At 60.1% G+C, this 11,733-nt stretch overlaps 1 long non-coding RNA gene across 1 annotated transcript; it reads right to left on the reverse strand.

The window, feature by feature from the left end:
• Positions 1-574: 574 nt before the first annotated feature.
• LOC115599117 lies at positions 575-4,232 on the reverse strand. Its single transcript, XR_003988135.1, has 3 exons — positions 4,128-4,232; positions 3,851-3,922; positions 575-3,143 (listed from the first exon to the last, which is right to left on the reverse strand). It is a non-coding gene; the product is annotated as an uncharacterized LOC115599117 (long non-coding RNA).
• Between the last annotated feature and the right edge of the window lie 7,501 nt (positions 4,233-11,733).

Below are 11,733 nucleotides of genomic sequence, written 5' to 3' on the forward strand. Positions count from 1 at the left end.
CCCCTACCCCCAGTGCTGCCCCTCACTCGGTGCTGTTCTTACAGCTGGGGGGGCTCATCCGTTGCTCAGCCATGAACTGGGCTGGGGACATGCGGGGACTCTGTCCCCACAGCACGCCCGGGGACAGACTTCACCTCTCCCACATCCAGGCTGGCATCGGGGCAGGTAGGGCATGAGATGGAGAGGGGACACAGGGACAAGCAGTGCGTAAGGAAGGAGAGGACACTGTCTGCTTCTCCGGTGTTGTGGGATTGGTTCTGATGCTGCGTGCGGTGAGACCGGCAGCCTCAGCCTGCGGGGTGTCCCCGTCCAGAGCTGCCAGGACCGGCAGGGGCAGGCAGGGCGGGCAGAGCAGGCAGGAATGGGCAGGGAGGGCAGCACAGCCTGCTCCGGGCTAGGCAGCACTGCCACCTGCTGCCTGCCCTGACTGCTGCCTGCCCTTTCTGCTGCCCATTCTGCCTGCTACCTCCCCCACCTACTGCCCCCCCCCCCCTCCTGCCCATCCTGCCTCCTGCCCATCCTTTCTGCTGCCTGCCCTGCTTGCTGCTCCCCCTGCCTGCTGCACCTGCCTGCATCCGCTGGCAGGGCTGTGATTAATGTGGGCCCGGAAGGCTGCAGGGAGAGATCCCAGTGCCTGCTGCTCAGGGTGCTCAGGCTGCCCAGCAGCAAGGAGGGGGACGATGGGTGCATCAGGAGCTTTGCAGGAGCACGGCAGAACCAGGGGCTGGGGAGGATGTGGTGGGGGAGAGGAAGGAGGGAGCAGCCCCTCGGGGAAGTGCTCCACAAGTGGTTCTCATCCCTTCCTGCCCCAAACCGTGCAGGCACCAGACTGCAGGTTCTCACCCTGCTCTTAGCCCCAAAGGACTACCCAGGACAGAGTCGCTCCGGAGTCCAGACCTTTATTGCTCCCTGGGTTGCATGTGCAGGACAGGAGTAGTGTGCATGGCCATCTGCCTGTCAGCCACGTCCCCTTGATGAGCTGTGACCCTCGGGGACATGTTACCTCCCAGCCTGGGGCAGCAGGGGCTGCCTGGGCTGGCTTACCCACCTCCCCATGTTTGGGGTAGCCAGGGAGCTCCCCCTCCCACTCACAGCCCCCACAAGCATCCCCGTACCTCAGTCACCTCTTCCACAGGCTGTGGCTCCCCGTGGGATGGGCCATCTCAAGCTGCAGAGCCATGGCCCCAAGAACAGTATTTCCAGGAATCCCCAACGTAGCGCTAAGGGATTCCTGGGAAAACTGGACCCTGAGGGCACAGCGACCCAGGCTCTCCACCAGCCCCATACATCCTCCCATGTGGCTGATGGGTGGTGCCACTGCCAGGTCCCTGCTGTCCCTCCCCACAACCACACAAGGCTCCCATACTCCTGCTGGTGCCCAGTGCCCAACCACTGAGCAGATATAGGGGTCCCTCTTCTGCAAGGAGAAACTTCCCCACCTCCTGTCCCCCCTTGCTCTCTGCAAGGATCCAGAGCTTTGGGGTGAGCCCCTTCCCATAGCCAGGGCTCCAGCTCTCCTCGTGTCACTTGTCCCAGAGGGTGGGGGGGTCCCAGAGGTCCCCAGGGTGCGCAGTTCCTCCCTTCCCGAGCTACAGTGCTTCATCTCAGACTCCCAATTGACCAGAGATGCAGCACTGCACCTTGGGCTGGGAGACATGGAGGAGCCCACGGTCACTCTTGCTGCAGCTGGCATGCGTCCGTGGGTCGTGCCACAGCAAGGCTGTGTGTCCATCTGTCTGGCTGGATGCAGGCAGAGAGGCCTCCCCCCCACCAGAGCCCTGTGCCCTAATCCCCAACATGATGGAAGGACAGACCTGGGCTTGGTAGCTCAGCCTGACCCCAGCTCTGCAGGGACAGACAGGGATAGACAGGGGGACTTCTGCCTCCAAATCTGTGTACCCCTCCCCAAGAGCTGGTGGGGAGCTGGGCAAGAAGTGAGGGCTATGGGAATTGCCCCAGGGCCCAGTGCTGCCTCTCGGTGGGGTCAGGACTCCCCAGGGCAGTGTGGGGCTGATCACATCTTCCCTGCTCCAGGGAATACGGAGCATGTGAATGCTCCAGCTATCCCTGTCCTCATCAGAGGAGAGCCTGCAGCTGGACAGCCCCTGTGGGAAGGCTTCAGCCTTGGCTTCCCCCACTCAGGTATGGGCCTGATCCATTCCTAGGTTGGTAGGACTGAGCCCAACTCTTCCCCTGGGCAAGGGACAGGGGCTGCAGGAGAGATGTCACCCAGACCTTTGCCCTCGCTTCAGCCCATCTGGACCCAAGGTCAAGGACCAGGGGGGGAAGCAGGAGGAGAGGGAGGATGGAGGAGCAGCCAAGCCCAAAAAATGTCTTTTGCAGGCAAACACTAACATCCTGAGCAGAGCTGAAACGTGATAAACAGACCATCTATCACAACTCTGTCCCACTGCCGGGCCCCGGCAGCAGCGTTGCTCCCTGCAGCCTGACGAGAAGCAGATGGAGCATCTCCGGAGTCAGCCCCTGCATCCGGCACCGCCCCCCCGGCAGGGTGCACCCAGCTGGGGACCGAGGTAGAAACCAAGCTATGCAACGTGCTGGGCTCCTCCTTCTGCTGCCCCCGGGTCGGAAAGGATGGGGAAGAAAAGCCCCGTGGTGCCCCAAGCTTGTGGCATCCATCAGTCGGGAAAGACATTTGGGAGCAGCCTTGGCTGACACAGGGTTATCTCCATACCAGCCAGACCTCTGGCCAGCCCAGAGCTCAGGCCAAGTGTGGTAACAGCCACAGGGATAGCCACAAGGATCCAGAGCCAGAGGAGGTGCTGCAGAGACCCTCCCACCACCCTATGCCTTTGCAGAGCCTCTGCCCCACTGCTGGCCCAACTGGGCAGTGCCCTGGGCCTCTGCATCCCCCTGGGAAGGGGTTGCTGTGTTTTCAGCCAGAGTTGATGTGCAGGGAGCCAGCCTGGAGAGCCAGCTCTGCTTTGCACATCTGGGCAGTGGGGAGAGGGGGCAGGTTTGCCCTCAGGGTGCAGCTGCCTGTGCCCAGGGAAAGGGCCCACGCTGGCAGTGTTGCTGGTGTGCTGGTTCTGGTCTCTCACTGCTGGCCATGTTTCTGGGGCTGTGCAGTCATCATGTGCCTTTGGCAGCTTCGATACTCCCAGGGACTCCCCCAGCCGAGCCTGTAAGACACAGAGGACAGAAGTGAGTGTGGCAGTGCAGAGCAGAGCTGCATGCTCCCAGGCCTCTTCTGGGCAGCTGCTATGGGGTCCCCTTGGGTGCCCAGCATCCCATGGGGCTGATGACAGCAGTGCCAGCAGCTCTGTCCACACAAGAAACCCCATGATAGCCTCTCAAAGGCCTCCATCTGGCTGCTTGAAGCCATATGTGCCTAAAACCCAAAGGTATGGGGGACATTCCCCTTTCCCAGTAGTGGCTGGCAGGTTCCCCAGGCATGTGTGAGCCCTGCAGTGGGGCTTGTGGATGGCCCTTGTCAAATCCCAGACATTGTCCTGGCCTTGGTGGGAAAAGATGGGATGGAGACCTCAGCTGCTATCCCCAGGGAGGTGGTGGAGGGGGGAAGAAAGAGCAAGAGAGTCAGGAGGAATGCATTGGGCTGCACATCCTGCTAGGATGGAGGCAAAACATCTGTTGCTGCGACTCATCCACACCAGCCTGAGGGGAGGTCCTGGGGTGGGGTGGGGGAGGCACCCCCATCCTGCCTCTGATGTCCCCATCACGTATCCCCAAGATGGGGCAAAAAATCCATCTCTGCAGGGCCTGCCCTTTCCCCCTTGTCTCCACTCCCTGTTTTGTCCCGAATTCCCAAGGAGAGGAGGCTGCCACCAGCGTGCCATGCGGCCACCACCCTCTGCTCCCCGGCACTCACATTGCTGCTGCTGGGTAACCTCCGTGTTCAGGAACACTCGTGTCCCCCGAGCAGTGCCTGCCAGGAGGAGAGCTACGGGTACAAACAAACCATGATGCTTGAAAAGAAACCAGGTAACAAATGGCTGGACTCACGGTCCTGCCAACCAGCCACCACCCCAGCCCCCGGCCCGGGCTCACCAGAGGGCACGGCATGCACTCCCAGGACAGTCCCCTGCTCCTTCCCTTGGTCACCCCAGTACTGTCTGGCACTGCCCTTGCTCCTACCCACCGCTCACCTCCAGCCTTTGCCTCTGCTCAGCCGTTTCCCTGCTCGTCCTCCTGCTCCCATCCTCCCGGCACCGCGGGAGAGGGGCTGGGAGCTGCTTGCGGGCTGGCGCTGGGCTGAGCCACAGCTTGGCCCTCCCCGTGGTTACAACACAGCGCCCTTTCCCCTCTCCAGGCAAGACGACGCTGCAGGAAATGTCCTTTTTTTTTTTTTTTTTTTTTTTTTTTTTTTTTTTTTAATAGCAGTTGGGATTTGTTTCCTCCTTGAAATTCCCCAGCCCCGTGAGGCCAGATCTGGGCTTTTGAGAGAAGTGTGAACCCCCTCAGCCAGAAGGGCTCTGCCTCGAGTGGCTCCAGAAGACCCCAAATCACTGGAGGAGGGCAGAAGGCACTAGGTGATGCTTAGCCCCATGCTGGTGCCCTTTCTCCTCCTCCTGTCCCCTATTGCTGGATATTCACCAGCTGTTGGGGCTCCATCCCTGCCCCAGCTGAGCTGTGAATCAGCTCTGGCCATCAGCCACTCACCCAGCCCTGATACCACCACTGCTGGCTGAGCAGGCAATGAGCATCAGGCAATGTAAATCCTACCCAAGGACCCTCCAACCCCCCCTCAGTGATGAGGACAGTGGAGGGGAACATGCTCTTGCTTGGAGGTGTCACTGAACTCAATAGAAATTTAAGGGACTGATCCCAGAGCAGCTTCTGCTGCCTGTTGGGTGTCCCTCACAGGCAGCGATCACACGAGGATGCTCCTTGCTGTCACTTTGCAGCCCTAGCTGGTGGCAAGACAGCTCCAATGCTCTTTCCAGCCCTCCCAGCATCTCCATCCCATTCCCACCATCTCCATCCTGTTCCCTTCAGACCACAGTGGCTTCCACGGAGAAGTGGTGCCTCCTCTCTCCCTTCCTCCCTCCCACCCTTCTTTGCCAGTGCTGATATTAAATCAAAGGTTTATGAGAAAACAGAGGGGCCAAGGGAGATCCTAATCTGGTCACAGGCTGATTAACCCCAAGTTCAGGCTGAGGTCCTGATGCTCAGCTATAAATAGCTCTGCCTTCCCATTCCCATCCTCCCACCAGGGCTGCGGCGTGCCTGCCCTTTTATGGTCAAAAAGGCAGATTTGGAGATGGAGCGGCCCCCATCTCCCATGCTGGGGGCGAGCCAAGGGGGCCCAGGGGGATGCTGCTCTTTCTCGCTGGGCTTTGCTGGGATAATTTATAATGCCAAGAACAAAGGAGCAGGTTTGGGGGGATGAGACCAGGGGATGGGTGCTGAGGCGAATTCGCATCTGGTCTGTACTCCTTCCTCCCGGGCAGGCAGCCCATCTCCTGGTGCCAGGATGAGGGTGAAATCACCTGATTTGGTGTCTCTGCAGGGAGCTGGGATCCTCCGCATCCCGCTTGAGGTGAGAAGTGGTGGCACAGTGGGGGTGGCGGGAAGGAGCCCAGGGATAGATGATGTCTCTGCCACCTCTGGGCTGCAAACACAAGCTGACACATCGGTTTGTCACCTTGGAGCAGGAGACCAACCCTGCCATCATGTCCTGGCCACCACTGCCCAGTCCTCTGCCACCACCCAGAACCCACTGGTTCATGCAAAGCCGCTGGTGCTTGCTGCTGTGTGAGAGGCTGAAATCCTCCAGCAACACCAGAGCCTGGCCTGGAGGTGAGAAAGAGCCTCCAGGGGGGCAGGAAGAGCAGGGAGGGGATCCACGGCTGGAAGAAGCACAACTTAAGGAAGAGCCAAGGCACACAACAGCCTCAGCCCTTCCCCACTGCCCACCAACCACCATCTCCACAGACGTGGCTTCTTTCCTCCTCCCAGTGCTGCCTCCCCCTTGAAGAAGGAGCACAGCCTTGGGCCCCCTTCCCAGCCTACCACTCTAAGGTATTTGGGGGTGCAGGGAGCCCACTGCTGAGGGCTGACTCCTGCTGTCCCCAGTGCTGTCCCCAGGGCACATGGATCGTGGGAGCGGGTGCCGGCACCAGCCCTCCTGCTCTGTTTACACGTCACATTCCTGGTCTGGAGGAAGTGGTGCAGGGGTGAAGTCCCAGCAGGGACAGGCCATCACGTCACTGGCCTCCAGCCCTCCCAGGGAAGGGCTGGTGGGAATCCAGAGTGCTGTGGGGAGAGCTCTCACTGGACACTGTTCCCAAGCAGTGCAGGACAACTGCTCCAGCATCCTCCATGCTCCCTGGGTCCTGCGTGGCTCCCAGCTGGAGCTGGCAGAGGGCATGGTGGCTCCTCGGCATGGCAGGCATGCAGGAGCTCACAGGAGGCCAGTCAAGAGCCTGGAACTGGAGTGGACAGGGAGCACTGAGATCCTTCTCATCTCTCAGAGGCACAGCCATGGTGTGGCTGGAGCTCATTAAGCTGCCAGTGCTCTTGGCTGCTTATCTGGGCTTTCTCATCTTATCTCTGCTCCTGCAAGGGAGAAGGGGAGCAGGGGGATGTGCAGCATTGCCTGGACATGAGGGGAGCCTAGTTAGCAAATCACTGCCCCTGCAGGCCCCAGCTTTCCCAGCCCTGTCTTCTCCTGGCCAGTAGTAAAGGACCCTTAACAGAAAATGCTCCAAATGGGCCAAGCTCCCAGCAAGCAGGAGAGGAGAGGAGATGAAATGAAGAGAAAGATGGAGCACAACAGTTACATCAGGAGCATCTGCCCCATATACGTCAGGGTCCCCAGGCCCGGTCCACTGCTGTGTCTTGTCCTAGGGAAGCTTCTTGTCCGCTTTCCAGCAGAGTTCGGTCCTGTGTTGCCCATCATGACAGGATGTCCCTGCAGAGCAGGGGAGATGTGCTCCCAGGACAAAGACCTGGCTGCCTGCATGCTGCCAGCTGGCACACTGACCATCTCCTGTGGCTCTGGCACTGCATAGCACCAGGCTTCCCTGCTTCAGTGACAACGAGACCTCCTGTTTCATCTAAGTCCCTGGCCAGGCTGGCTGCCTCTCACTTAGCCTGACCACACATATCTAGTCACCTGCCTAGCAGACAGCCACACACAGTGTTCACCTAATGCACAGGGCTGGCCCCAGGGGCTTGCAGGCCCTCCAGAAGTCCCCTCCCCATCCCACAGGCAGCACGACCATCCCCAGCTTGTTCACCAGCACAGAGCAGCTTCATCCCTCACCTCCACCCAGCAGTGGGAAGATGCTCGCTCGCAGCAGCCACAGTTCAGGTGCTGGAACACGGGCACCCCTGTAGTGGTTGGTAGGAGAGGAGGAGGAGATCTTGTGTCCCCCCTGAGCCCTGCTGGTGGGTGCTGCTGGTGGGCAGACACTGCCCCTGCTCCCCAAGACATCCCCAGAATGGGGCAGGCAGCATGTCCCCACTGCACGGGGGAGGCCAGAGCCAGGAATGGAGACAGGGCTGAGATGATCCCTGCAAATCCACATGGTCCTAGACATGCAAAGGGGTTCATGTTCAGGATTGGTGACTGCCCCCCCCAGCACCCACTGGCCTGCAGCCATGGAATGTGTGCTGGGCTTCATCCCCCCCCCATCCTGAGCCTCCCCGGGTGCAGGATCTGCTCTGCTTGCCTCCTCTGCGTGCTCCCAGCCAAGGTCAAAGGATGCTGAAATGGCTCCAGAGCTCAGATTTCCAGCCTCTTGCCTCATCATCTGCTGATCGACTCTAGCTCATCGAGCTTGTGCTGGAGCTCCCCTGGAGAGCACACTGGGACCCCCATCCCCTGTGCTGCCCATGGTCCTGTCTGAGCTCCTGCATGCAGGACACTCATGCCACACATGCCAAGGCACAGCAGTGACCAGCTGAGTGCAGTGCCCACACACCTGCCAGGCTGCTGGGCACAGCCCTCGCTTGCCAGGAGGCAAAGAGTGCCATGGGCTGAGGGTGAGGCTCATCCTGGCCCTGCTCAGCTGGATCCATGGCATTCTGCACCCTGGAGCTGGGCACTGGCTCTCCCAGCTCATCCCTGGAGAGAAGTGGGATGCTGGTGATGAACAAAGGAAGGTTTCACTGGTGCAGTGGAACAAACCTTGGAAAAGCCTGATCAGAAATGAAGCTGGTTCTTGGATAGAAAAGGAGACTAAGGAAAGAAAGGCGAGGAGGGGGAGGAGGGGGGGGGGGGAGAACCTTTAATCATCTCCAGACTGCCTCTTGACAGGCATGGAGGGAAATGCCACTCTATCCAGCAGCCACCCAGAGCTGCAGCCTGTCTAGACACAGCCTTCCCCGAATTCCTGCTGATAACTGCTTGGGAAATCTTTGGCAGGGGCGTTTGCTTATGTTCGTTGGAAATTAACTCGTCTCCCATCAGCCAGAGGCGGGGAGGCAATGGAGTTGCCCTTTGGCAGGGCACCCAGACGAGTGGGCAGAGCCCAAGGAGCATGACAAGGTTCAGGAAGGATAGCCCTGTGCCAGGGACACTGCTGCTGGGACAGGCATGCAGGCTGTGTCACTTCCATGTCTTCCTGTCCCTGTGGGCAGCATCCCAGTGCCAAAATGCCACAACTATTCCGGGAGCATCCTGGAGCAGCAAGAAACCTTTGAAGCACAGACTGGGAGAGTGGTGGCTGTGGCACCCCTGAGAGATTTATAGTGCCCTGGTTACTGTCACCACCCCTCTGCAGAGGGGTGCAGATCCCATAGGGGACCTTGTACCCTGGGGGATGACACTGCACCCTGGCTGGGGTCCCTGTGCTGTACCCAAGTGACAGCTGGTGGTTGTCCCTGTGGCAATGGGAGCTGCCCTGCAGATGAAGGAGGCAGGGAGACATGGCAGCTTGCTGCCACATGCCTGCTGGGCACAGTGTCCCCAGATGACCTGCTGGGAGGGCACAATCACTGCCAATGGCCTGGGACAGCCAAGGGACAACACAGAGGCAGCTGCAAAAGGCAGCACTGGCAAAGGCAGCACTGCACCATGCAAGGGACAGGCAGGGAGAGACGTGACCCGGACAGCCTCAGGGAGTCTTGGCAAGTTTTGAGCTCAAGGCTGTCTAGGAAAAAGCCGTGTTCATCATCTTGTGCCACATGGGGATGGCAGCCTTGCCATTGCCTGCTGTGTGCCCCATGCCCTCCCCACCAGTCCTTCAGCCAGGCCAGGGCTCTGCTGCCCACTCCCACAGGTGACCAGGCTGGGCAGCCACAGATGTAGCTCCAGGGGATGGGGATGTGGCCACCACTCACCCAGTGGGTGAGGGAGCAGGGAAATGCTGGGGCTGGGATCAGTGCTGCAGAACAAGCTCAGTCAGCATGAGCGCCCTGGGTAGGGTGGCTGCAGCACCCTGCAAACCTCCAATGGTGAACCCTGGCCCTATCCTCTCCTCAGGAAAAGGGGCAGCACTCCGGCCCCCAGATGAGCCAAGTGAGTGGTCCGTGCCCTGGCTGCCATGGGGAGTCCACCCACCCACAGTCGCCTCTGGCTTCCCACTTTTTTCCATCCTAAACATACACAAAGCAGAAAACAATTCCTCCCCAAGCCCCGGGAGGCTCCTTCCCTGCCTCCAAAAAGCTGGGAGAGCCCCACTGAGCCTCTCTCCCAGGGACAGATTTTGGGGAACCTCTCTGCTTGGGGCTTCCTGGCACCAAGGCTGCTCTGATCACTCCTCACCAGCTCTGTGCCTAGGGGCTTTCCCTGGTGCAGGGGCACCTCTGCCCACCTCCCCATAGCCAGCTTGTCCCAGCATCTCAAGGCTGGCAGAGCGAATGCTGCTTCCCCCGCTTCCACACCCAGAGTAGGCACCAGGCACAGCAGGAGCGCACACGTTGTCAGGAAGTCTCAGCACCCTCTGCCCCCCATCCGCCCCATCCACCCCATGCCCTTGCCCAGTCCCTCCATCCATGGGCACCTACCTGCCAGCCCAACTTCTGGCGAGGCAGCTCAGGGACACGGGCACAGTGCTTGCCATCTCTTCCTGGCACATTACAACCCACCACTGGGACCCTGGTGCTGCCAGCTGGGGTTTTTTAAGTGGCTGCCATGGGAGCCCTCGGCGAAAAACTCCTTTCAGGCTGCTCAGAAGCTGGAAAACCTTTTTCTTTTTACCTTATATGAGCTGCAGGAGGAGGCCAGGCTGCCGATGGGCATCGCTGTCAGGGGTGCCGAGGGGATCCATTGGCTGGGGGGCCGTCACGTGGACCCACGCCGCGACCCGCCGCCGCGCAGCCCAGTGTTGCTTTTACCCCCTAAGGAAGGGCTGCTTGACAATTTTCATATTTCTTCTAAATTTGGAGATTTCAGACAATGCTGGGAGGCTTGGCTCGGGATGCCAGAGGCCCATGTGGAAGTCATTAAGTCGGAGAGGGGGAGCGAGGGAAGGAGGGCCGTGGGGAGCTGGGGGAGGAGAACAGCCAGGGCTGCTCTGACTCTGCCTGGGAATCCAGGCCATCCCACCCGGAGAAAGTTGTTCGCAAAAACTGACTTCCTCCCAGGACCGCGCACCGGGGGGGGACACGGATCCCATTGCCGGTGTGGCGGGGCTCTGGTGGGGCCATGGGGCTGGGGGAGCCGGGGCAGTGCTGGCCCCCATCCCGTCAGCCAGGGGAAGGAAGTGGAGATGCTCCCTGGCTCGGCTGGAGGTGGCTCATGATTCCCATTACTTTGAAAAGCTCCATCTGGAGTGGGAAAAAGGAGTTTCAGCAGCCACGCTGGGCTGCCTGTGTGTGCGGGGTGAGACCCTCGAGTGCCTGGGACCCCCAGGGGAGAGTGCTGGTGAGGCCAGGGCTGTGGGGCTGGATGCATGTGGCATTTTTCCCCAGGTTGTAGCAGTAGGGGAAGCCAGCATGGGAGTTCCATCACTGCAGGGCCGCATCAGCCCAACCCCTCCTGGCCCCGCATGGGCCATGTGTCCATGTATGGCCTGCAGCCGGCACTGGAGCCCCAGTAATGAGCAGCCAGTTGGCAGCTCAGGAGGGAAACACCCAGCACCAAGGCACCTTCATCCTCCTGCACCAGCCATCAGCCCCCAACATGGCAAGAAAGAGGGATGTCTCTGCCCTGAGACCCTGCAATGATACAGATGTGTGCAGGGCTGTGCCCAGCTCCCCAGCCAGTGAAACCAGCAGTGGAGTGTGGCTGCCAAGGAGAAAGCATCTTCTGCAGGGACCTCTGCAGCAAGTGATAATCGAGGGAGAACTGGGGAACAAGGCTGAAAGTCCATGCAGCACTTCCATGTGTCCCCCTGGACATCCTTCCCATACTGAGGCCATGGCTGGCCATCAGTCCCCTGCCCCCCAGTAGCCCCATGCTCTTGTAAACCGGGTGGTCACCAGCCTGGCACAGGTCTGAACATCGTGGAGGTCTCAGTGTCATCCATCCCCAACACCTGGGGGAGGTGAAAGAGCAGGCTGGCAAAGCCAGTTCTGAACCAGCAGGCCTGGTTTGGCTCAGCTGATGGAGAAGCATACACTGCTGGGAAGAGGGATCATGGGCAAGTCATTTGGGAAGTTAAACAGGTGAGGAGGAGGAGAGGGAGCAGATGGCCAGGCCACTGTGGAGCACCTGGCCATGCTGCTGGCTCTGGAGATGGCACCCCAAGGTGGGAGCTGGGAGACAGAGGGGATCAAACCCAGTGCAGAGGAGTTGTACCCATGGTGGGGTTCAGCAGAAGGAGGGGTGAGTCTAGGAGAGTGCTGCCCTCCCAGCTGCAG

This window comes from Calypte anna, chromosome 13 (genome assembly GCF_003957555.1).
Source record: "Calypte anna isolate BGI_N300 chromosome 13, bCalAnn1_v1.p, whole genome shotgun sequence".
NCBI classification, from domain to species: Eukaryota; Metazoa; Chordata; class Aves; order Apodiformes; family Trochilidae; genus Calypte; species Calypte anna.